Source organism: Pongo abelii, chromosome 1 (assembly GCF_028885655.2).
Source record: "Pongo abelii isolate AG06213 chromosome 1, NHGRI_mPonAbe1-v2.0_pri, whole genome shotgun sequence".
Taxonomy (NCBI): domain Eukaryota; kingdom Metazoa; phylum Chordata; class Mammalia; order Primates; family Hominidae; genus Pongo; species Pongo abelii.
The window spans coordinates 25,591,875-25,616,540 of record NC_071985.2 but is presented as its reverse complement, the minus strand read 5'-3'; positions in this window follow the sequence as shown (position 1 = coordinate 25,616,540).

The window sequence follows — 24,666 nt, the reverse complement described above, 5'->3', positions numbered from 1 at the left end:
ATCAATAATGAAAACCAATAAAACTGGAGCTTTCCAAATGGTTCCACTCGTTTGAATGATGTGTGCATACCTTTTCCCAAATAATGCTGATACACATCTGCTCAAATACATGAAAGTTCCCATCCTGCCTGCTCTTATGGAAGGAGCAAGTTTGCATGTCAGCTGCACAGAAAAGAGGGCAAGTGGTAAGAAGAGGAGATGGGGAGGGAGGCATTTTACAACTTTTCAAGACACCAGCACCAGCAACTTACTTGTTTATTGGGGGTTAGCGGCTTTAGGAAAAAATGGCAATTAAATAGAATGTTTTATTTCTGTAAGGCCAACTTGGGAATACATAAGAATTATAAAATCATTCTTTGATCCTCTAGTTCCACTTTGGGTCCAAAGTTCCCACGTTCATATCGATGCTACTTATATTAATGAACAAAATTAGAAGCATAATAAAACATGATTGTACTTTTTTTTTTGAGACAGAGTCTCACTCTGTCACTCAGGCTGGAGTGCAATGGTGAGGTCTCAGCTCACTGCAACCTCTACCTCCTGGGTTCAAGTGATTCTCTTGTCTCAGCCTCCTGAGTAGCTGGGATTACAGGCACACACCACTTTTCCAGCTATTTTTTGTATTTTCAGTAGAGACGGGGTTTCACCATGTTGGCCAGGCTTGTCTTGATCTCCTGACCTCATGATCCACCCACCTTGGCCTCCAAAAGTGCTGGGATCACAGGCGTGAGTCACCGCATCCAGCCATGATTTTACTTTCTAAAATGTAAGTTATGTAGATAGACTAATTCTAACACATTAGATAATATTGAATTAAAAGCAGTATACCAAATAACGGATGAACACTTGTTACAATTATATAAGTCTATGCAGAGACATGATCAAAAGTAGAAAATTAATTTGGAGGAGTGGAAATAGTTTGTAATGTATTCATTAGGTTGTGTGAATCGTGGTTTAAATTCACAGAAGAGAGCCTATCCATCTGGCAGGCAGTCCAACAGAACAAGGAGGACCAGATGGGCACAGTAATAGGTCAGTACTGGCAGAAGAAAGAATATCCAGGACAGGATTAATTACTAATGCCCCCACCCGCCTTGGGACCCGGGACAGGCCAATTGGCTGGCTCGACTTGTCCTGCAGGCACCCAAGGGAATTAAACGCCAGGCCACCTGGTGGCTATATCAGAAAATTACAGCTCAGTTGATTCCTGGAGGACAGCTGCAGCAAGAAAAACTGAATAGGAACTAGACTGACCACAATGTATCAGTTAGCTTCACATACACAATACACACAGAAGTATCTTAACAGATTATCACTATTTCCTGCAAATCCTGTTACTTCCTCTTCATTTTTGCCAGAGTCCTCAGTCATGCCTTCTCTCACCTTCAATCAGCATAATACAGGTTGAACATCCCTAATCCAAAAATCCAAAATTCAAAATTCTCCTAAATCTGAAACTTTTTGAGAGCTGACCTGACACCAAAAGTGGAAAATTTCACACCTGCCCTCAAGTGACAGATCACAGTCAAAACAGCCAAAACTTTGTTTCATGCACAGAATTATTTAAAATATTGCATAAAACAGACCGGGCATAGTAGCTCAAGCCTATAATTCCAGCACTTTGGGAGGCCGAGGCAAGTGGGTCACTTGAGCTCAGGAGTTTGAGATCAGCCTGGGCAACATGGCAAAACCCCATCTCTGCCGAAAATACAAAAAAATTAGCCAGGCTGGTTGGGCACAATGGCTCACGCTTGTAATCCCAGCATTTTAGGGGGCCGAGGCGGGTGGATCACTTGAGGTCAGGAGTTTGAGACCAGCCTGGCCAACATGGTGAAATCCCGTCTTTACTAAAAATACAAAAATTAGCCGGGCATGATGGCAGGTGCCTGTAATCCCAGCTATTCAGGAGGCTAAGGCAGGAGAATGGCTTGAACCCGGGAAGAGGTTACAGTGAGCGGAGATCGTGCCATTTCACTCCAGCCTGGGCGACAAGCAAAACTCTGTCTCAAAAAAATAAAAATAAAAAATAAAAAAATTAGCTGGGTGTGGTGGTGTGCACCTGTAGCTACTCAGGAGGCTGAGGTGGGAGGATCCCTTGAGCTTGGGAGGTGGAGGTTGAAGGGAAGTGGAGGTTGCAGGGAGGTAGAGCTTGCAAGGTGCCAAGATTGCACAACTGCACTCCAGCCTGGGCAACAGAGCAAGACCCTGTCTCAATAAGTAAATAAATAATAAATAATAAATAAATAAATAAATAATAAAATAATTTTTTATTTTATTATATAATAAAACTGTATAAAATTACCTTCAGTCTATGTATATAAGATGTATATGAAACAAATTAATTTCATGCTTAGACTTGGGTCCCAGCTCCAAGATATCTCGTTATGTATATGCAAATATTCCAAAATCTGAAAAAATCCAAAATCTGAAACACTTCTGGTCCTAAGCATTTCTGATAAAGGATACTCAAGCTATATCTCTATCTTCTTTCCTCTGAAAATGCCACGTGCAGAATTCATTACTATTGCATGTGAATGATCAAGATTTAGCATTTAAATAGTCAAAACCATCCCTTTGCTTCAGCACATCCTCTAATTCTTCTCCAGAAACATGGCAATATACATATTTTGTTATTAAACAATAACAATGATAACTGTTTGATTCGCAAAGACAAATATGCGTTTTGTTTCACTATCTTTTTTTAGTGACTCATTCATTATTGAACACTATTCCCATCATTCAGTCAACTCTTGAATATCCTTTGAGATCATTTGAGTAATTAAAATAGCAGCATTTAATTTCAGGTCTATTTTTGATAGAATTATTATTAGTACCCTCAGCGAGGTCTCTCTGCCTGAAAGACAGCTCCCCCCTCCCTCCCACCAAGTGACAAGTCCTGATATGACATTAAAAACGCATGAATCCCAGCTGCTCGGGAGGCTGAGATGGAAGAATCATTTAAGCCCAGGAGGTCGAGGCTGCAGTCAGTTATGATCATGCCACCGCACTCCAGCCTGGGCAACAGAGCTATATCCTGTCTCTAAAAAAATAATGATAATAATAAGTAAAAAGCATTTTAAAAGATAAGGAAAGTCTCTTTCAAAAGGAACTTCTGGACACTGACACCTGACTCCCTGGGCTTTTGTTTGATTCCTTTTTCCGCTGAGGTCTACTTCCTGATTACTCAGCTGACCATTCCTCATCTATTTGTCATGAAAGTGAGTGGATCACAGCAGAAGCTCAAAAAACATGAGTCCCTCCTCTTCCCATCCATTTGGACCAGCATGCCTGTGTAAAGGCCAGAAGTGTGAAACAGGATGGCAAGCACCAGGTGTACATTAGAATGCAGGATGTGAATGAAAGAAGGCATTAAGGGGCGGATCACGCCCCTCCTCCCAATCTTTGGGTCCACCTGTGGCTTTGGTAAGTCCCAGGACCAGAGTATGCCCTTCATGACCCCATCCACGTTAACACCTGCTACTCAAAGATGGGGTGTGCACCAGCCCTTCAGTCCATCTTCTCCAGCCTGGGCCTGCCTGGGCTTAGTCAGGAGATGTTTCAAATCCTTCTTCCTTAAATTCATCTTGCCACAGTACTATCATTATTTACTTTTCCCAAACAAATTGAAAATGAGAAGGTGTGTCCAAAAGGAAACTTGGAAACAGAGACACCAAAAAAATTCAGATAATGCATGGCACTCGCCTGAGAAATCCTTCCACTTAATAGGATTCCAACACATTGGTTATTCTTTGTTTCCCTGGTTCTTATTCTGCTTGTCAATGATCAAAACGTCAGAAAATAATTAACATCATCAACAGCAGGACAAACTGACAGTTATGAGTTTCCTGATGTACAGCCCCAGGAAGGATGAACCACCACTTCTGGCTATTGTCACCATGTTCTCATGTACAGCCTGAATCTCATCATAAGAAAACATGAAACAAACCCAAATGGAGAGACAGTCTATAAAACTACAGGCCTACACACCTAATAGCAAGGTCATGAAAAATAAACAAGAGCTGAGGAGTTGTTCCAGATTAAAGGAGACTAAAGAGTCATCTCAAGGAGATTATTAAGACAAGTGGTAAAATTTGAACAGGGACTGTATATTAGATAACAATATTACATCAAGGTTAAATTTCCTGAATTTTCTAATTGAGTCACAGTGATAGGGTTTTGCTCTGTGTCCCCACCCAAATCTCATGTCGAATTGTAATCCCCGCATGTCGGAGGAGCGGCCTGGTGGGAGGTGATTGGATCATGGGGACAGACGTCCCCCTTCCTGTTTCGTGATAGAGTAATACAAGATCTGGTTGTTTGAAAGTGCATAGCACTTTCCCCTACACTCTCTCTCTCTCCTGCCTCACCATGGTAAAGCACACTTGCTTCCCCTTCACCTTCCTCCCTGATTGTAAGTTTCCGAAGCCTCCCAGTCATGTTTCCTGTACAGCCTGCAGAACCGTGAGTCAATTAAACCTCTTTTCTTCATAAATTACCTAGTCTCAGGTAATTTTTCATAGCAGCCTGAGAACAGACTAATACTCCTGCATATGGTTATGCAGAAGAATGTTCTTAGGAGATTTCTGCTAAAGTATTTTGATGCAGAAGGGCACCAATCATTTAGGAAAAAAGTAATGTGAATACATAGAGAGTAATAACTTAGGGAGTGATAGGCAAATGTGGCAAAATGTTAAGAATTGGGGTAAAGCAAATGTGGAAATTTTTTTCGTAACTCTGCTGTAAGTTTGGGATTATTTCTATAAAGACAAAAGAGAAAACACAAAAATAGAATATTCAAGAATCAGATCCTTCACCTCTATTTTCTGATAGGTTTTTCATGTAAGAAAAGGTGAGAGTTTACCTGCAACTCTCCTATCAGTAGCATTTTTAAGTTGAGTAGTAATAGTGATCATTGGGAAAGGGATTTTGTTATTTGGTTATGTGGACTGTATTAGTTCATTTTCACACTGCTATGAAGAAACACACAAGACTGGGTAGTTTATAAAGGAAAGAAGTTTAGTTGACTCACAGATCCACATGGCTGAGGAGGCCTTGGGAAACTTACAATCATGGTGAATGGGGAAACAAACACGTCCTTCTTCACATGGCAGCAGGAGAGAGAAGAAGTGCCAGCAGGGGGAATGCCAGACGTTTATAAAACCATCAGATCTCATGGGACTCACTCATTATCATGAGAATGGCATGGGGGAAAACCACCCCCATGATCTAATTACCTTCCAAGAGGTCACTCCCTCAACATGTGGGGATTACAATTTGGATTATAATTCAAGATGAGATTTGGGTGGGGACACACAGCCAGACCATACCATGGGTCTACCACCTTTTTTCTCTCATTAGAGAGAAGGCATTGATTTGCCTCATAGGTTCTCCTAATTAATCCTGAAGTCCTCTACCCATCTGGTCCAATGGAGAGTTTGCTTTTCTATGTTCACAAATAATAGTAGTGGATGAGCCGGGCGCGGTGGCTCATGCCTGTGATCCCAGCACTTTGGGAGGCCGAGGCCAGTGGATCACCTGAGGTCAGGAGTTCGAGACCAGCCTGGATAACATGGTGAAACCCCGCCTCTACTAAAAATACAAAATTAGCCCAGTGTGGTGGTGCATGCCTGTAATCCCAGCTACTTGGGAGGCTGAGGCATGAGAATCACTTGAACCCGGGAGGCAGAGGTTGCAGTGAGCTGAGGTCACACCATTGCACTCCAGACTGGGCAACAAGAGCATAGTATATCCACTACAAAATAGTAGTGGATAAGTATTAAATGCTTATATATGAAACACTGTGCCTTCTTAATTTTTATTTTATTTTTTACAATTTATTTTTGAGACAGTGTCTTACTCTATCGCCCAGGCTGGAGTGCAGTGGCATGAATGGCTCACTGGAGCCTCATCCTCCTGGGCTGAAGCAATCCTCCCACCTCAGCCTCCTGAGTAGCTGGGACCACTCAGCTATGCACCACAGGTATGCACCACCAAGCCTGGCACTATTTTTTTTATTTTTTGTAGAGATAGGTTTCCCCATGTTGCCCAGGCTGGTCTTGAACTCTTGTGCTCAAGCGATCCTCCCACTTTGGCCTCCCAAAGTGCTGGGATTACAGGTGTGCACTACCACACCCAGCCATGCTAACCTTTTAATAGCATTAAGGTTTAATTCTCACAAGAATACTATAAGCTATGTACTATTATTTATCCATTTTTACAAATGATGAAACTGAGGCACAGAGAGGGCAATACATTTCATGACCTCACAAAATGACTTGGTGGAGGAGCCAGGAATTGAAATCAGGTGAATCTGGCACCAGAGTCGATGCTCTTAACCATGCTACTACACGACATCTAGGCAGAAAGAGCCCTTGCTGGGGCAGCATTTTGTTGGGAGGAGCATTGATCTGGCATTCCTACTCTTGGCACTAGGATTGAATACTGCCCTGAGTCTGGATATCTACCTAACCGTCACATGCCAGAGATGGCTACAAAGCCTTTAAGAATAGAAGTAGGGGTCAGGCACGGTGGCTTATGCCTGTAATTCTAGCACTTTGGGAGGCCGAGGCAGGTGGATCACCTGAAGTCAGGAGTTCGAGCCCAGCTTGGAAAACATGGCAAAACCCCGTCTCTACTAAAAATACAAAAATTAGCCAGGCATGGTGGTGGGTGCCTATAATCCCAGCTACACAGGAGGCTGAGGCAGGAGAATGGCTTGAACCTGGGAGGCAGAGTTTGCAGTGAGCCAAGATAGCAACACTGTACTCCAGCTTGGGCAACAGAGTGAAACTCCATCTCAAAAAAAAAAAAAAGAATAGAATAGAATAGAAGTAGGTCCTCTTTCCCTGCTCCCCTGGCCCCTTCTTTCCCCTTCCACCATCTGTATATGAGTCTCAGGGATTGTAAAGACAACCAAGATGATGATGGAACCCACACCATGGAGTGAGAAAGACACAAATTCGGCCATGATGAATTGTGATGTTAATGTGCCTCCATCCCCCATTTCCCTCGCTGCCTTGTCTGGTTCTGTGGGCCTCCTCCCTATTCCTCCTTTTCCCGTGCAGCTCCTCTGCAGGAGGGTCAATGCTCACTTCATATCAAGGCTCTCCCTTTCACTTTGCTCCACACCAACTCAAAGTTCAACTGAAATCCAATATGGGTCCTTTATTTCCCTCACACCGACCATACAAAATGCCCACAGCCAGTTACGTCTTCTGCTGCCTCTGGTCTGAGTGTTTCTTTCTAGGAGAGTTCTCTGGTAGTGACCTCTGTACTCAGCTATTCTGTCCCCTGCTCTGCCTTCGATGGGGCAACAGAGGAAATATTTTATAGTCTGCTTCTTTGGGCAGCAAAAGTAAATTACACAAGGGTGGGGGGTGGGGGTGGTCCAAGTTGAAAACAGATTTCTATGTCAGGCAGAAACATGGATGCCTGTGACACTCTGAGTAATGACATTCAAAACCCATTCTGAATGCAGAAGCCTGTAAACAAAATGTAGGGAGTGTGTAGGGGTGGGAGGGAGGAAAGAGCAGATCCTTTTAACTTCCCAGAGAGGGAAAAATTTGTAATGATCCGAAAATAATTAAAACTGTCAGAAACATGTGAAATCCACCTTATGGCAGGCTCATCATTCCTTAAAACACAGCTTTGTTTGTTCCGCAATGATGTAGAAACCACTAATCATGCACCACCATAAAGCGTTTAGACTTACCGCCGTCCCATCTGGTAATCTTCATTTCCATACACTGAGTCACACTAAGGCCATGCTATGTCAGTTTGAGTGCTAGCACAGCAGCAAAATGGGTAGATCTGAACTAGATCTGGTAGCAGAGGTGTGGCAGGTGCTTGGGGAATGACCAGTAGTAGGCAGCAGGACAGCACCTGCACTGAAGAGAAAATTCTCCAGGGGTTAAAGGTGGAGCGTGTCCAGGTTCTTAGCATCTTGAACAAAGAATTGGACAAAACGCACAAAGCAAGGAAGGAATGAAGGGATTTATAGAAAATGAATGTACACTCCACAGTGTGGGAGTGGGCCTGAGCATAGGGTTCAAAAGGCCCTGTTACAGAATTTTTGGGAGCTTAAATACCCCCTACAAAATTCCATTGGTAACTTTGGGTACGCCCTATATAAATGGACAGGATGAAGTAAAGTTACAGTCATTTACAGCGTACGCTCTATAGACAGGGTATTTTCTGTTATAGCCAAAGTGTGAATCTGCCTTATGTTCCCTGCCTCCAGACCCTATTTTTCTGCCTCACAGGAAGGCAGAACAATGACTCAGATGATATACAAAGTCACAGTGAGTACCCAGTGACCAACATGATGTCTCAGGGTGTCCTGCGAGACAGGTGAAGCCCTACCTATAATACTCAGAAATCAGGGAGTTAGCATTGTGTAACTGTTAGCTGAATGCAGGCCACCAATCTCCAGGCCGTGGCTCTTGGATAGACTGGCTTTTTGGAGTAGACGGTACTGGTGGGAAGAAAGTAAACTTTGAGATTTGAATAGAAAGGGTACTAGACAGACCTAAGCACATTAGCGATCACCTCGAACCAGGCATCAGAACCAGCTCACAGGCTCCTCTAGTCTAGAAGCAAGGGTGAATTGGAGGCAGTCCTAGAATGTTGGTTTACATGGTCAAATGCCTCTCTATGAGGTCAAGATTTGTCCTACAGATCAAAGCTCCAGGCCACACATGTTAAGGACCCTCAGCCCAGGGAGGTGGCTTTAATCTTGGTTCTCCAGTGTCAGGAAGAGATCCTTCAGTCATGGGGTAAGTATTTTCTGAGCACTTAGTATGTGCCAGGCACTGGACTATAATGGAGAATAGTCCCTGCCCTCAAGGAGCTCCGAGAAACAAGACTCATTGGACCATCAGTCTGGATTCACTGAAGCAGGATTCTTTATAGCACTTCTGAAGCAGTTGTCACGGCCTGGAGACCAGCCTCTATACAGGACCTGCAGGCACATTTTGTTATGCCCTGTGCAGCGAAATACAAATCCAGTAGAGGTAAATGCACAAATCTGGGGGAACAGCTTGAAGATCTTATATACCATCCCACCACAGTGTTTTTAAAGGTTAGGCAATGTTGCTGAAAATAGAGAAGAGGAAAGGTACATCCAGAAGGTGGAATAATAACCCTCCAAAGACATCCACATTCTAATCCCCGGGATCTGTGAAGATGTTACCTGATGGAGTGAAAGCAACTTTGCAGATGTGATTAAATTAAGGGCCTTGAGGTGGGGAGATTATCCTATATTATCTGGACGGGCCCAATCCAATCACACAGTTCTTTTCATTAGAGAACCTTTCTTGGCCGAGTTCATAGTCAGAGGGATATGTGACTACAGAAGAATGGTTGGAGACGTGCAGCACTGTGGGCTTTACAGAGGAAGGAAGGGGACATGAGCCAAGGAACTCTGGCAGCCTCTAGAAGCTAGAAAAGGCAAGGAAACAGATTCTCCCTTAAAGCTTCCAGAAAGGGACACAGCCTTGTAACACTTTGATTTTAGCCCAACTGGGTGTGTGTCCCACCAGTGATCTCCAGAACTGTAAGATAAGTGTGTGTTGTTTTAAGCCATTAGTCTTGCTTGTGATTACTTGTTATAGCAGCGATAAGAAACTGATACACTGGCTTTTTTTTTTTTTTTTTCCAAACAGATTCTCACTCTGTCACCCAAGCTCGGGTGCAGAGGCGTGATCTCAGCTCACTGCAACCTCCGACGCCCAGGTTCAAGCAATTCTCCTGCCTCAGCCTCACAAGTAGCTGGGACTACAGGCATGCACCATCACGCCTGGCTAATTTTTGTATTTTTAGTAGAGATGAGGTTTCACCACGTTGGCCAGGCTGGTCTTGGCATCCTGACCTCAGGTGATCTGCCCACCTCGGCCTCCCAAAGTGCTGGGATTACAGGCATGAGCCACCACGGCCAGCTGGCATATTTTATGATTCTAAAAAGATGGGGTAGTATCTATTCTCTAATACTTGCTAAATCTTTATCTATTGTAACAGGAAATAAATTGATAGTGTCCAAAAAGGATAAATTTTAAAATAACAGTTTAAGTATATTCTTTACATATGGAGGTAAATATCAAAAGAAATGCCCAAGAGAAATGAAAGTGGGTGTCTCTGCAGAGTGAGACTAAAAGATGGGGCAGGAATCTGCTGTTTTGGTACTACTGATGCAATTTTTAAGAATCAGAATGCACTAAAACTTTGACTTAAGAAATGCTAAAACAATGTAATTAGATCAGTGTTTTCTTTCATATAAGCAGGTATTGTCTAGAGCTATACTGATCTATATAGTTAGCCACTAGCTATATGTGGTTTTTACATTTCATATTAAAATTAACTAAAATTGGCCGGGCATGGTAGCTCACACCTGTAATCCCAGCATTTTGGGAGGCCGAGGTGGGTAGATCACCTGAGGTCTGGAGCTCAAGACCAGCCTGGCCAACGTGGTGAAACCCTGTCTCTACTAAAAATACAAAAATTAGCCGGGCGTGGTGGCACATGCCTGCAGTCCCACCCAGCTACTTGGGAGGCTGAGGCAGGAGAATCGCTTGAACCTGGGAGGTGGTGGTTGCAATAAGACTGCACCACCGCACTCCAGACAGGGTGACAGAGTGAGACTCTGTCTCGAAAAAAAAAAAACTAAACTAAAATTAAATCAAATTAAAAGTTCAGTCCCTCATTCACACTAGCCACATTTTGTGTGCCAGACAGTGTATTGGATTCGTAGATTAAGAACTTTCCATGAGAACATTCTATTAGGCTATGCTGGTCGAGATTCTTTTGTTCTCTGCCCTGCACACCCCTGAAGCCATTTGGGTTTGTAACTATTGCCTAGCGGCAAGATAGGTCTACAGATGTGAGTGTACGGGAGACTGCAGGCTAGTTAAAGGTGTTACATCTGCCAGTCAGGATTAATGGAAAGCAAGACTAGAAAAGGAACAGACCAGCTCACCGGTTATCTAGGACTACATACCAAACCACCTCAGAACGTATGTGTTGTACAATAACCATTGTATTTGACCCTCAGCTGGAACATCTAAGGATGGTCTGTCTGTGTGGCCTGGGCTTCTTCATCACATGGTGCCTGGGTCCAAGAGACAGGAAGTGGAAGCTGCCAGGTTCTGAAGACCTGGGCCTGGAGACTGGCACTGCTCACTTCCACTATATTTCATTAGCCAAGTAGGCACAGAACCCAGATTCAAGGAGAGGGGACATAGACCCCACTTCTCAATGAGAAGAGTATCACAGAATTTGGGGGCCATGTTTTAAAACCACCAAAGCTCAGAACTCGTCTTCTTCCTTATCAATGCCTACTTTTCAAGGAAAGTTTTTTTTTTTACAAAACCTTTATAAAGACAGTCTTTATGACTTGCATGCCTTCGCTATTCTAAAACTATAAAGTACCCCACTACATGTCAAACTCTGTGTAGACTATTACTCTTTCAAGTAATGACATAAAGGAGGAAATAGAGAAATGCAATATGAAGAAAGATTCTTTTTTCTTTTTCTTTTCTTTTTACATTTTTTCACATTTTTCCCTAAAAATTTCACTGAAGTGAGAAAGCTTTTTTAGATGGGAGAAAACGTGAACATGTTTATAGACAGGAGAAAAAGGGTGTTGCCAATATAGAAAAAGATTCTAAGTGTTGGTAGAGAAGGAAGGAATTGGCTAAAGAGTAGCAGGGAAGGTGGAGCTGATTTCCAGATTAATTTTTTTAAAAAAGGCCAGGTGCGGTGGCTCATTCCTGTAATCCCAGCACTTAGGGAGGCTGAGGTGTGCGAAATGCTTGAGCACAAGAGTTCAAGACCAGCCTGGGCAACATGGGGAAACTGTCTCTACTAAAAATACAAAAATTAGCCAGGTATGGTAGTACATGCCTGTAATCCCAGCTACTCAGGAGGCTGAGGCAGGAGAATCACTTGAACCCAGGAGGCGAAGGTTGCAGTGAGCCAAGATTGTGCCACTGCACTCCAGCCTGGGTGACAGAGTGAGACTCCATCTCAAAAAATAAAATAAAATAATTTAAAAATTTAAAAAAGAGTACCAGGGAAGGAATTTACATCAGGCCATAGGGGGCTACTAATCCTTTGTCCCTTCCAGAAATTTTTACATTTTCCTTTTAACGAGTCTGTGTCTTTCTCCCTATGAACATTAAAAAGCACATTTGCACAGAACACTGTGTGGCCCACTTGGAATCCAATTCTAATGGCGAAATAGCCTTCAATTCCTTTATTTCTACCACTACCTCACCCCACTTAGAAGAGGGTGCGCATGTCAGTGTTAAATGCTGCTCCTCCAACGGTTCTTCCAAGAAGCAAAGAAACAGGCTGCTGCAATGGGATCTCTGAGCAATTCTGATTTGCTGGGAATTACAAAGGTTTTCTTTACTCAGTGCTCTTGAGGTTTTGCTTCCATCTTCGAGAAATGAGCCTTTTACCACTCCAAATTATTCACCTAGAGAGACACTTGCAAGTCCACAGAACACAAAAATGGCATTTATTAAACATTTAAATCACCTATAGGGTAATTATCAGATAAATACAGTATAAGGTTGCATTATTATCATCTCTATGCCTGACATGTTCATAAAGCCATTTTATTCTGCAGTTTAAGAGAAATGATTACCAATAAAGCATTTTTTTTTTTTTTTTTTTTTTTTTTGAGACAAGAGTCTCGCTCTGTCGCCCAGGCTGGAGTGCAGTGGCGTGATCTCAACTCACTACAAGCTCTGCCTTCCGGGTTCACGCCTTTCTCCTGCCTCAGCCTCCTGAGTAGCTGGGACTACAGGCGCCTGCCACCACGCCCAGCTAATTTTTTTTTTTTTTTTTTTTTTTGTATTTTTAGTAGAGATGAGGTTTCACCGTGTTAGCCAGGATGGTCTTGATCTCCTGACCTCGTGATCCGCCCATCTCAGCCTCCCAAAGTGCTGGGATTACAGGCATGAGCCACCGCACCCAGCCCAATAAAGCATTTTAATTGAATATTGTCAGTGATTGAGCTTTGACAGGTTTTTAATTGGGTCATGTGATTTTCTAAAACTACTAAGTTCCTACTCTCTGATTTGAGAAATACATGCGACATTTATAAGTGTAACATCTAGTTACCGAGGGGGAACAAAATCCAAAAACCATGAGAAATCAGAGGGGCAAGGCTATGATTCCTGTCATGCATTCATCATGCTCCTCTCAGGTGTCTCCTGCCATCTCTCAGATTACAGCTGTCCACAGCTCACAGGTAATAAACTCAGGCTATTCCAGCTTTCTGACTTCATTTTCATTCAAATCTCAACAAATATTTACAAAACACTTATTATATAGTAACACTGCACAGGAGGCCAGTCAAATATGAGGAAGACAGTGGTAAATGTGTAAGATGGAGCAAGAGCTGCAACTAAAGAATCAAAGAGGATATCTCTTCTAAATCCAGAGATATGAGAAAGGAAATAGAAAAACTCTTATTAGATGTAGGAGTCAGGGAGCTTACACGAGCAGAAATGGCCAACCCAAGGACAGAATAGAATAAAGAAATCAAGTTAAGATAGTAAATTTTGAGCCAAATCTTTTCTTTCTCTTTCTCTCTCTCGCTCTCTCTTTTTTTTTTTTTTTTTTTTTTTTTTTTTTTTTTGTAGCTCCTGGTCTCTGGTTGAAGAGCCAAATCTTTTTGAAAGAGTAGTCCTGTGGAGGGCCCACTGGGCACCTGCTAGGGAAACAATGGGAGGGATGAAAACAGAGAAGGAAAAGAAAGCGGATCCAGGGTTCCCACCTCCCTGGGTGAACCTGACTATCAATGCCCACATTAGACAAGAGGAGAAGAAAAGATGCTTTCCTGGGCTCCTGGTTTGTGTTATTTGAGGCCTTCCTTTTTCAAATAATCTAATCTAATATATCAGGTATCTGATTCAAGAGGCACATTCATTGACTTTCATAGTTAATTTATGGACTTATGGCTGCTAATATTTGTTGGCTGTTACAAAACTTTATCCACAGCTCATAAAAATTTCTTAGTTGTGAGCAATAGCGATTTAAATCTTTTCTTAGGGCAGGTTTGTTTTTTAGTTTAGTTTTTGTAAGATTATTACAGTAATAGAACTTTGGCACTTTTACTAAGGGAAGGGAATCTTGAAGGATTTCATAGCCAACTGTGTTTTCTAGAAAGCTCAGACACACAAAACCCTAGGAAAGAGGCTCAGAAAACATGAGATGTAAGGTGAGGTTTGGCATAGACTTTGAATGAGGAATGGCAAAGGCTGACATCTTCATTCCAAAGTACCCACTGGCACACAGCATTTGCTAAGCAATTTACCAAGACAACAGGGGTAGCTTCCTTGGCTTTTTATTTATAAAAGCAGGCTAGACACATCTTAGAACAGTAATTGGGAAGTCTGTCTGATATTGTTGTTGTTACTGTTATTATTATTATCACTTTTTTGACAATCGTGAGATTTTTTGAACTCATAATGTGCCATATAGAAGACAAACTAAGAGGCTGGGCACGGTGACTCACACCTGTAATCCCAGAACTTTGGGAGGCTGAGGTCAGGAGTTCGAGACCAGCCTGGGCAGCATGGTGAGACTCCCATCTCTACTAAAAATATAAAAATTAGCCAGGTGCAGTGGCAGGCGCCTGTAATCCCAGCTACTCAGGAGGCTAAGGCAGGAGAATTGCTTGAACCCAGGAGGCAGAGGTTGCAATGAGCCAAGATTGTGCCACTGCACTGTAGCCTGGGCCACGTCTCAAAAGAAAAAGAAAAAGAAGGAAGACAAACTAAGATACAAAGGAAAGAAGAGACTTTTCAGAAAATCTATTTTTTAAGCTCTTGATTCATAAAGTACAAAATGATACTGGTCAAACAATTGCTTCAGAAGTCTAACCCTAAAGAAAATCTTATCACCTTCTGTAAGAACAGATTGCCACAGTAAACAGTGAGTATGTTCTCACTGCCCAGAAAGGCCCCACCTGTCACCTTTCTGGCAGGAGAGTGAAGGGAAGTAAAAGGTGAAAGTGCACAAGGAAGTTGCAACCTCAGTGAACCACGAAACCATCCCCACAGGCAGGCAGTTGATACATGAAAATTCCATTGCTCTTTGGTCATTTTTAAGAATAATTTTCTTAATTATTTTTACTTAAATTTTTTCAAAATCAGTTATAAACTTTCCTTATGGGCCGGGCACCATGGCTTATGCCTATAATCCCAGCACTTTGGGAGGCCAAGGCGGGAGGATTGTGTCAGCTCAGGAGTTTGAGACCAGCCTGGGTAACATAGTAGGACCTCTGTCTCTTCAAAAAAAAAATAACATAATTAGCTGGCATCAAGGCACACACCTACTGTCCCAGCCACTTGGGAGGCCAAGGCAGGAGAATTGCTTGAACCCAGGAAGTTGAGGCTGCAGTGAGCCATGATCATGCCACTGCACTCCAGGCTGGGCAACAGAGCGAGACCCTGTCTAAAAACAAAAACAAAAACAAAACTTTTCTCATGAAAAATTCCCTGAAATATAAAAATTTATTCCAAGGCTGGGTGCAGTGGTTCATGCCTATAATCCCAGCACTTCGGGAGGCCAAGGCAGGTGAATCACTTGACGTCAGGAGTTTGAGACCAGCCTGGCCAGCACGGTGAAACCTCGTCTCTACTAAAAATACAACAATTAGCCAGATGTGGTGGTGGGTGCCTGTAATCCCAGCTACTCAGGAGGCTCAGGCAGAAGAATTACTTGAACCCAGGAGGTGGAGGTTGCAGTGAGTCAAGATCGTGCCACTGCACTCCAGCCTGGGCCACAGAGTGAGACTCTGTCTCAAAAAATAAAATAGTCCAAGCAACAGCACACACACCAAGCCTCACAAACCACTACCAGCTTTACATTTTAGATTGTGATCACATGGAGCAGACACAGGCTGAGGGCTCTACTGGAACTCATTTTCCATCTGCAGAAACCACTATCTGGATAAATCTTTACCCAGAGAAGAAGCATCATCTTTGTCCCAAAAGCCAGATGGTCTAATAGTATACCAGGGCTCTCTGTACCTCAGTTTCCTCATCTGTAATTGCCTTACATAGTTGTATAAATGCCCTAGTACTGTTTCTTTTTTTAACTTTTATTCTTGCCTCAGGAACTTTGCACCTAGTACTGGTTTTAAAAGTGTACTACCAATATTAAGATAAGATCCAAAGGAAAATTTGAGTGGAGCTTGAGCAGTACAGCCTGTAGCTTCCCCCTTTAAGGATTTTTTTTTTTTTTTTTTTTTTTTTTTTTTTTGAGATGGAGTCTTACTCTGTCACCCAGGCTGAAGTGCAGTGGCGTGATCTTGGCTCCTTGCAACCTCTGCCTCCCAGGTTCAAGCGATTCTCCTGCCTCAGCCTCCCAAGTAGCTGGGATTACAGGCATGCACCACCACATCTGGCTAATTTTTGTATTTTTTTAGTAGAGATGAGGTTTTGCCATGTTGGCCAGGCTGGTCTCGAACTCCTGGCCTCAAGTGATCTGTCCACCTCAGACTCCCAAAGTGCTAGGATTACAGGCACGATCCACTGCACCCGGCCTCCCTTTAAGAATTAATTTCCCTATTGAATCATTTAAAACAAAAAAGGCTCTGTAGATTATCACTGGGTTTAATCCTGTCTAGAAGCAAGAAACACCAGGGTGAATTTAGCTGAGACCCAATTCTTAAATACTTGCCTAAATGTCTAGGATAGTTATGAGTGTTTTCCTGAGAATCTTCAAGCAAAGAAATTCAGTTTCCTGAAATAGTTCAGGCTTCAAGTAAAACTGCCTCATAGGAGAGTTAAATTAAATAACCTCTGAAAGTTTTTTCCAACCATGGCTTTCATTTCTAATTGTCTTATGCTTCTCCCTCTCTCTCATTTCAAAGGTAATCAGGGAGTCTCCTAGGGTAAGGTTATTATATTCAAGTCCTGCCAAAAAATGTAAGAAAAGAAGCTCCTATTTGAGTGGACCAAAAAGAACAATTATACCTCCTAAAAATAAAATAAGCCTAAGCTAAGAAAATGAAAAGGTTTCTAAAGAAGAAGGTCAGTACTTCTTTTCTGGTCTCCTTTCATCACTGTGTGATTTACTTTAATAGTACCCTGTCAAACTAGATGACTCAGTGGCCTCATCATAGCTTACAGAGCATTTCATCTGTGGTCACTCATCCTGCCTATGAAGAAATTGACATGTAGTCACTACAGAGAAACACTGCTCACCAATGGTTGTTCACCACCATACCCTCCTGATCCCTGCCTAATCAAACAGAGAGATGCTATCCTGCTTTTACCTACGCAGAAAAAGAAAGAAGATAAAACAATGTTAGGGGGTTGTGGCTCATTGATGGTCAGATATGAAAAGCTGCTTCAAATGCTGTCCCATCAGTTCCTAAAACTGCAACATGAAAATGCATCATCATAACTATCCTTTACCTATCTCCCAAGAGTGAAATTGTTTTCCCCAATAAAAAGTTTAAGGAAATGAAGTAATTGCTGTTTGGGGAAGGAATGTTATTAGTATTACCATACAGTTTTTTCCTTAAATGGTTAATTAGAAGGAAGTATGGCATTCTTACAGCTATTTTTTAATTAAGCCAGCAGACTCTACCAAGAATCTGATCCCCTCTCTAAGCAGATAATTACAGTGACAAGTGACTTTCAAGTTTATGCCCATGTACTCCTAGATTTCTGATGTGCCCCAGAAGGAGGTTACCATTCGTGTTCTGAGTGCTGGCCTCTGGGCCTGACTCCCTGTCTGCCTGGATTTGGAACTTTGCCTTCCCTTAACTTGTGACTTGCCCCCCTAGATTCCAGCCTGTCCTTGACCTCTAGCAACAGCAAACTCGTTAACACCTGCTCCGCATGTTTAAATCCTTGCCTTCTGCCCAATTCTTAATTCTGATTTTCGGACTTCTGGACCAGGCTAATCCTTAAAGTCTGGGGAGAATGAAAACATTGTTAGACTGAAATAGTTAAGCCCAGAGTTTATGATTAATGAGGACAGACAGTCCAAAGAGTCAGTAACCATACAAATGTTCACAAATGATTTGCCATAAGGCCTTAGATTTTATATATTATATATATGAGGTTCATATGTTATAGCCACTGTCAGGACACTAACAAGTGAAAGACTTTTCAAACCCAGGTCAGGGAACTCAAAGAGTAGCCCTCAAAACGTACCTCAGATCATAGGGCAAATATATGCAGACATATGTAGTCACTTGCTGAGCTGACAGTGTCACCCGTGCCCTGAGGACAAGTTTGGTATCTATTTAAGACCTGAGCATTGAGAGTCTGTAAGAGGTGCATAAATTCTGGGAAAGTCTTCATCCTTTACAAACACAAATGCATGGTATGTAAAATTACACGCATTTCTTTGAGGAAACTTTCATTATAAATGTTCAAATATGGTAGGGGCTATAAAATAACAAATGGAGTTTGGACTATAAAAGGCTTGTGTGGAAGACCAAAAGGAATGCACAGTGGAGAATTAGAAGACTTGGTTGGAGAACTTGCTCAGGCACTGATCAGCTGGCTCTCAATTTCTTTGTTAAAAAAAATGAGGAATATATTTCTAAATCACGTTTATAGCCCTTTCAGTTCTGAATGATTCTTTGACCTTACATAGAATAATAGGACTGGAAAGGACCTTAGTTACTTAATTCAACCACTAATCCTTCAGGGACAGAGACAATAGCATCTCCTGGGCCAGCCTATGCCCTTTCCAAAGAGCTTTTATCAGAAGAAAGGTCTTTTTCATTTGAACTGGCACCTTTCTCTCTGTATTTTCTACCATTAGTTCAAATGCTGGCCTCCCGGAAAACATAATCCAAATTTAATCCTTAACCCACACGACAGATTTTCACATTCCCCTCTCAAATTCTGTCTCAAGCAAAGCACTATTAGTTGCTTCATACATTCTTCATATGCTGAGGTTTTTTTGTTTTGTTTTTTGTTTTGTTTTGTTTTGTTTTGTTTGAGACAGAGTCTCACTCTGTTGCCTGGGCTGGAGTGCAATGGTGTGATCTCAGCTCACTGCAACCTCTGCCTCCTGGGTTCAAGCGATTTTCCTGTCTCAGCCTCCCAAGTAGCTGGAATTACAGGCATCCACCACCACACCCGGCTAATTTTTTGTATTTTTAGTAGAGACAAGGTTTCACCATCTTGGCCAGGCTGGTTTCGAACTCCTGACCTCGTGATCTGCCCGCCTCAGCCTTCCAAAGTGCTGGGATTATAGGCATGAGCCACCACGCCTGGCGCATATGCTGAGGCTTTAAACCCTATCTCCAACCATTCACTTTTTTTTTTTAGAGATGGAGTCTCATTATGTTGCCCAGGCTGGACTCCTAAACTCAAGGGACCCTCTTGCCTCAGCCTCCTGGACTAGCTGGGAATACAAATGCACACCGCCATGCCACACCCCACCCATTCACTTTTGTCTGCTTCTGTTATATGCTGTCATTGTCCTTCTTAAAGTATGGGGTGGGGGACATCAGAGCATCCAGAAGCAAATACTAAGGCAAGAGGGAGTATTCTCTCCCCTGTTCTGAGCATTATTCTTCATTAATGCAGCCCACTTATGAATTAGCATTTGAAGAACAGTCATATCACATCATTGAATTACTACATGTTTATCTTACAGTTTTTTCCACGTGTGGACATTAAACAACACCTCTTCTATTCTGGGTTGTTTAATCAGGGTTTTTATTCCAAGTATAAAACCTTACAGTTTATCCCTGTTGGATTTCATCTTGTTAATGTTGAAAGATCCTATAAGAAAAGTCCAAAGCAAAAAGGAATCAGTAATGGATCTTCAAGGAAAAAGAAATAGGAAATAGTCCCAGAAATGCAAGGCGTTAACTAGGAAGCCTAGCTGAGGGACTACTAAATTAAGAGGGCAGACAGAACCCTGTGTTTATTTTTGCTTCCTCCTAAAACTCCAATGAATCAACATAACAGGATTCTTTCTAAGGCACAAACTCACAAAGAAGTATGGAAAAGCCATAACAGCAATAAGATTTTGGAATTTGAAAAGCTGATGACCACGTGGTAACTAACTAGCACATCTGAGAAAGCAGTTCTTAAGCTAGAAATGGGGAAAGCCAAAAAGCAATTTGATATTCACCCCCCAAGTCCTAAAAGGCTCAGGAATTGGTGGTATGAGGTTCTATGGAAAGTGAGGGGGAAGGAGGGCTAAAAGCAGATTGACTGGATGAAGAGTGTTTTAAGAATATGTAGAATCCCTGGACCTTCTTCTCCGCCTCATCAGTAGGAGGCATATTATCTGGACAATAAGGCACTATTGAAGGTTGGCATACTGTTTCCAGGAGATTAAAGGGAATATTCTCAGCTCAGTCTTTTTTTTTTTTTTCTTTTCTTCCCTTCTCTTCTCTTTAGACAGGTTCTCACTCCATCAACCAGGCTGGGGTACAGTGATACAATCTGAGCTCCTCTGCCTCCCCAGCTCAAGCCGTCCTCCCACTTCAACCTCCCGAGTAGCTCACAAAGAGCTGGGACCACAAGTGCACACCAACGTTCCTGGCAAATTTTTTGTATTTATTTTTATTGTTGCGATGCGGTCTCGCTATGTTGCCTAGGCTGGTCTCAAACTCCTGGGCTCAAGCAATCCACCCACCTTTGCCTCCCAAAGTACTGTGATTGCAGGCATGAGCCACCATGCCTGGCCAGCTCGGCCTTTTTTTTTTTTTTTTTTTTAACAAACAAAATATTAGAGCATCTTCTCTATAGAATCCAACCAGTCCAAGAGGAAATACCAAATAATTTCAACTTTAAGGGTTCCTCAGTGACATTCCTCCCTTCCATGGTACCGGTCCATGGCCTGTTAGGAACTGGGCTGCACCATAGGAGGTGAGCAGTGGGCCAGCGAATGTTATCACCTGAGCTCTACCTCTTGTCAGATCAGCAGGAGCATTAGATTCTCATAAAGGTGTGAACCCTGTTGTGAACTGCACATGTGAGGGATCTAGGTTGTGTGTTCCCTATGAGAATCTAATGTCTGATGATCTGAGGTGGAACAGTTTCATCCTGAAACCATCCCCCAACCCCAGATCATCATACAATGTAGCCCACAAATAAGCCCCACCCACATGCTCAGATCTTCCAAACAGCCTGCAAGAGTGCCTCTCTTGAATATAAGTAGCTATCTAAGGCTCACCAAGCATCTGAGGCAAACCTCCAGTATGATAAACAGACTACAACAAACAGAAAACAAAACACCTAACTTGGAGGAAACAGACTGCAGAGAAAATAAGACATCACAAAACTGTAATTAATAACCTTAGAAAGATAAGAAGATATTGCATTCAAGAAATAAGGATATTTAGAGATTATTAGCAGAAATGAAAATCTCAGTGAAAGATTTGAAAGATACAGTTGAAGAAATTTCCCAGAAAGTGGAGCAAAATGACAAAAAGACAGGAAATAAGAATGTAGAGATTTAAAGAAAATAAAAAGATCATTCAAGAATATCTAGCACTTGAATAACAAGAATTCTATAAGACAGCAGTCCCAAAGCTTCTTGGCACCAGGGACCAGTTTTGTGGAAGACAATTTTTCCACAGATAGGGGTTGGGGTTGGGGGATGGTTTCAGGGTGAAACTGTTCTGTCTCAAATCATCAGATATTAGATTCTCATAAGGAGCACACAACCTAGATCCCTCACATGTGCAGTTCACAATAGGATTCACACCTCTATGAGAATCTAATGCTCCTGCGGATTTGACGAGAGGTGGAGCTCAGACAAGAACGTTCACTTGCCTGCTGCTCACCTCCTACTGTGCAGCCCAGTTCCTAACATGCCATGGACCAGTACCAGGCCATGAACCAGTACCTGTCCACAGCCCAGGGGTTTGGGAACCCCTGCTCTAAGAGAAGAATTGGGAAAAAAAAAAATGAAAGGGAGGAAATTATCAGACATCATTCAAGAAAATTTATCAGAACTGAAAGGCATAAGTTTTCAGATGGAAAAGGCCCATCTAATCCCAGCACAATATGTGAAAATAGAATCACAGAAAAAAACACATGTACATGACATTTAAGAACACTGGGGTTTATAAAAGATTTCAGAAAAGAAAACAGGCCATATATAAAGAGTAAAGAGTCAAAATGTCTAGAATCCAGAAGAATATGGAGCAGTGCTTTCAAAATTCTGAGGAAAAATTACTTCCAGCCCAAAATTCACATATGAATTAAGCATAAGGGCAAAATGAAGACATCTTCAGACATGAACTGTCTAAAAATTACCTCCTATGTACAGTTTCTTAGGAAGCTACTGAAGGATGTATACCACCCAAACAAGGAGACAATGAAAGGAGAGAAAGATAGAAGAAACAGAAGCTCCAACTCGAGAGAAAAGCATGAAGCATCCCTAGGAGAATGGTGAAGAGATATCCTGGGAAGATAATTGTGCAGCAGGCACAGAGAGCAGCCAAGTCAAATGGAGTAAGTTGGAAAGCTCAGGGAAAGATTTCTCCAAAAAGATGATAATGATAGACTATGTGATGAGCTTGAAACTTTTGAGAGATTTAGGCAGTTGGGGAGAGTTTGTGGTTGAATTAGTTACAACTACAGAGAAAACCAAGGGGAGGGGGGAAATAAGACAATTATTAACCTCAGAGAAATTAAAAAGATTGTGCAAGAAAGAATAAATAATCACAATATACTACATGGTTCATCTGCAAATAGTGGTTATTATAATGAAAACTTGGAATTGTGCTCCAACCAGAATAGAGTGGGCCAATGGAAAGTGTACATAGATATGGTAGTGGTGTGGTGGCGGGGACAGTGGTGAAAGAAAATTCAATCTTTATCTTTCATGGTAGGAAGTCAATAGATAATGTCTAACACTGAAATACCAAGAAATAACAATATAAGCATATTATTTAAAAATAGGAAGATAAATACCAAAAAAGCAGTGTAAGTATTTGAAAATTGTTGCCTCTGAGGAAAGAAACAGGATGCAGGGTAAAGCAATATTTTTGTAACAAGGCTTGCAGAATTATTCATCTCTTTAAACTATGAACACAATAACAGTGATATAGTTAGGATGTTTGTCCCCTCCATATCTCATGTTGAAATGTAATCTCCAATGTTGGAAGTGGGACCCGGTGGGAAATGTTTGGGTCATGAGGGCAGATCCCTCTTGAATGTCTTGGTGCTGTCCCTGTGATAGTGAGTGAGTTCTAGCAAGATCTGGCTGTTTAAAAGAGTGTGGCACCTCCCTGCCCCTCTCTTGTCATATGATACTTCGGCTCTCCCTTTGCCTACTGCTATGATTGGAAGCTTCCTGAGGCCTCATCAGGAGCCAAGCAGATGCTGGCATCATGCTTCCTGTACAGTCTGCAGAACCACAAGCCAATAGAACCTCTTTTCTTTATAAATTACCCAGTCTCGGGTACTTCTTTATGGCAACACAAATGGACTAACACAAACGGTAGTAGAAATAAAAACTAATTTGAAACAAGAATGAATAAATGAATGAAGAAAGCAAGTAGGAAAGCGATGTAACCTCCCTAAGAAAACCCTTTGATGATGAATAAAGAGAAAATAGAACTCATCCAACACATCAAAGCCAAGTGGGAAGGGACCAGAAGTGACGCCAGGGAAGAAAGACCACCGCTTGAACATATAATTAGATTTGTGAGGAAGAAGCATGGGTCAGTCACCAAGGACTGTCAATTTCATCTTCTGGATGTTTCTTGATTTTATTTACTTTCCTCCAACTTTATTCCGCTATCTCAATTAAGGTAACCAGCATCACCCTCCTGTGATCCCTCTGATAAAATACGGTTATGGTTTTTCATTGCTTTTAGCATAAAACCAAGTAATTTATCAGAGAAATGATATGACTTATTTCTTTCCTCCCTTCCTTCCTTCCTTCCTTCCCTCCCTCCCTCTTTCTTTCTTTCTTTTTCTTTCTCTCTCTCTCTCTCTTTCTTTCTTTCTTTCTTTTCAGAAAAAAAAAATTCTACCCTGTCGTCCAGGGTGGAATGCAGTGGCACAATCTTCGCTCACTGCAACCTCCGCCTCCCGAGTTCAAGCAATTCTCTTGCCTCAGCCTCCCGAGTAGCTGGGATTACAGGCGCCTGCCACCACAACCAGCTAATTTTTGTATTTTTAGTAGAGACAGGATTTCACCATGTTGGTCAGGCTGGTCTCAAACTCCTGACCTCAAGTGATCCACCCGCCTCAGTCTCCCAAGATTTCTATTTTAGAAAGGGAATCTGGCTGCTGTGGAGAGTGGATTGAAAGAATAAAGCTAGAGCAGGGTGACGGTTGCAGTAACATAGGAGAGTGCCACATTCGCCTCATATACTCAGCATCCAGTGAGTGGCTGATGTGGTAGATGTTCAATGACTATTTGTTGATCAGAGCCACTTATGCCCTGAGTGCATGATACTATATCTATTGCTGGGAATAATTTAGTAAAAACATGTGATTGCTATAGCCAATTAGAAGAAAATAATGATAATAATTGCAAACATTTACGTAATTTTTTATGACACTACACTAACGGCTTTACGTACATTAACTCAATCTTAAAACTCTATGAGGTAAATACTATTATTAACGTTGTTGAAATTGGGATTGTATTTAAAGCATTTCATCTGGAGGGACTAGCAACAACAACAGATACTAACTGGTAATT